This window comes from Triticum dicoccoides, chromosome 3B (assembly GCF_002162155.2).
Source record: "Triticum dicoccoides isolate Atlit2015 ecotype Zavitan chromosome 3B, WEW_v2.0, whole genome shotgun sequence".
In the NCBI taxonomy this organism is placed as follows: Eukaryota; Viridiplantae; Streptophyta; class Magnoliopsida; order Poales; family Poaceae; genus Triticum; species Triticum dicoccoides.
The window spans coordinates 105,034,542-105,036,780 of record NC_041385.1 but is presented as its reverse complement, the minus strand read 5'-3'; positions in this window follow the sequence as shown (position 1 = coordinate 105,036,780).

The following is a 2,239-nucleotide window of genomic DNA, read 5'->3' as shown; positions in this document are numbered from 1 at the left end:
GCGAAAACTCCTATGGTGTCATACCGCCATGAAATCTGTAAGATTTCAAGGGATTCGTTGAAATTTAGTGTACTTTTTCAGATTTTTAAAACTTGTTTGCTATTCTTTTTGGATTTATTGTCCATGTGCGGGAGAATCTAAGCTCAGATGCCGAAGCACCGTCCCCGCAAGCCGAAATCCATAGACACGCGCTCAAATGATCAAGCTTCTACTCCAGCTTAGGAGTATTGATTTAAAACAATATTTTGCTTTCATATCGAAGTTGTGGCATCATTATCACGAGGGAGGACTTGATAACATGACACTAGCATTAATGTCGCTTTGAAGGCTTGAACGCGATGTTTTGGTTTTCCTTTTCTTGTCTCTATTCGAAATTCAGGCAATTTGGTTTGTGTTCATGTTGGGATTTTAGATGTGAATGAGGCTGGTCGTCTCCCCTTCCTACAAGTTCCCTTTTCTTTTCTCCGATCATAAATAACCTGATCTCTTTCTTTGTCTTTCATCTCTTTCTTTCTAATTCAAAAAAAATGTGTGTGGGGGAGGAAGGTGACCATGGTTTCACAGCTTGTTCAGTGACACACCAAGATCAGGCCGATATGGAGAATTTCTCATTGACCTTCTGATTTTAATTCGCCATTCAAGTGCAAGTGAAAGGGATGCAAAGTATTTCAGCTCGAGCTCATATGAGCTCAGGTAAATCCCTTTAAAAAATACCGATTTTTTTTGTGGGAAACATTGACAATTTTTTTTATTGCATGCAAAGATTCATCATGGAAGTCATAACAAAAACAACAAAATCGATGTTCCAAAAATGCTATTTTCAAAAAAAAAATGGACTGCTGATTTTTTTTCTTGCCACGACTTCCACGAATGGCATTTGAAGATGAGCTTTGCAAGTACTGAAAACATTTGTCACAAATCAAATTCATAATTTTGAATATGATTTCTTCAAATTTTACTGTTCATGCCGAGCTCATATGAGCTTGAACTAAGATGGGGACTTTCCAAATGAAAGTACCTTTTCTACATGCAAGATTCATTTTTAGTCTGAATTTTTGGAAAAAAAAATCAAAATTTAATCTTTTTTGTTTAAAAAAATCTGAAAAAAACGCGAGTATACAAGGATGAAATGTGTATGTGTGTGAAAATTCAGGATGAAATACGCTGAAATGCGACCTGTACAAAAAAACAAATTCATGGACTTTGAAGATGAATAGTATCATGTGCTAAAAAGCCTCGGATTTTTCTTTTGCACAACCCTCATTTCAATGTATTTCGTCCTGAAAATTTACACACATGTATATTATGCCTACATGTATATCTATATTTTTCAGAATTTTTTAAAACGTAGAAATATGAAGTTTGATGAATTATAAAAAATGTAAATGAAGACATTCATGGAGCTCGGCCTCCAAAAGCAATTTTCTCTTTTTCACACATAGAGCTCTCAAATCCCACTCTTTTTTTAAAGAGAAGGGTCAATAAGACTCCCTTCTTTTCTTGGAAGGGTGAATAAAACTCCAGTTAATTGCATGGTAGGAACTAGGAAAATCGGCAAGGTAACGAATATACAGCTGGTGCGTATCTTTCAGAAATGGGAATAGCTCGATCGTGATCATTCGGGAGAGTGGCTGGGGAAGGTCCCCTGCCTCTTTCACGTGGAGAACAAACACACGACCAACTGATGGACAACGACGAAGGATCGATAAATCGAGAATGCACGTCATGCAGACAGGAGGGTGGTTCCGGTATATGCTTTGCCCTGCTGCAGATGCTAGCGTTTGATCCAACTATCCCTGTCAGGCCGGTGGTGCATCCACGTACATGCACATAGCCCGGCACAAGTTACCTGTCTCGTGCCTCTCTTTTTTTTAGGAGTCCATAGCTATTTATTGCATTGTGATTGTAGGAGATATTTCCCGCAAAAATAGAACATAGTTGGAGATTAAAATCAATGACATTAACTAGATAAGGACTGCGAACCAACATGTGGTTGGGATGGTTAGATGGACTACGAGGCGTCTGTAGTGACTTTGTAAAAACTCGAGATGATATGCCGACTCAGTCTCTCGGAAGTGCTCATGGGGTAGGGTGTGCGTGTATGTGTTCATATGATGAGTGTATGTGCGTTTATATGAGCGCTTGCGTCTGTACTGTATTAAAAAAACTACACAAAGACTTAGGCCAACTCCACCGTGCGACCCCATCCTGTCCGGCCCCGTCCGTTTGGGGTAAAACG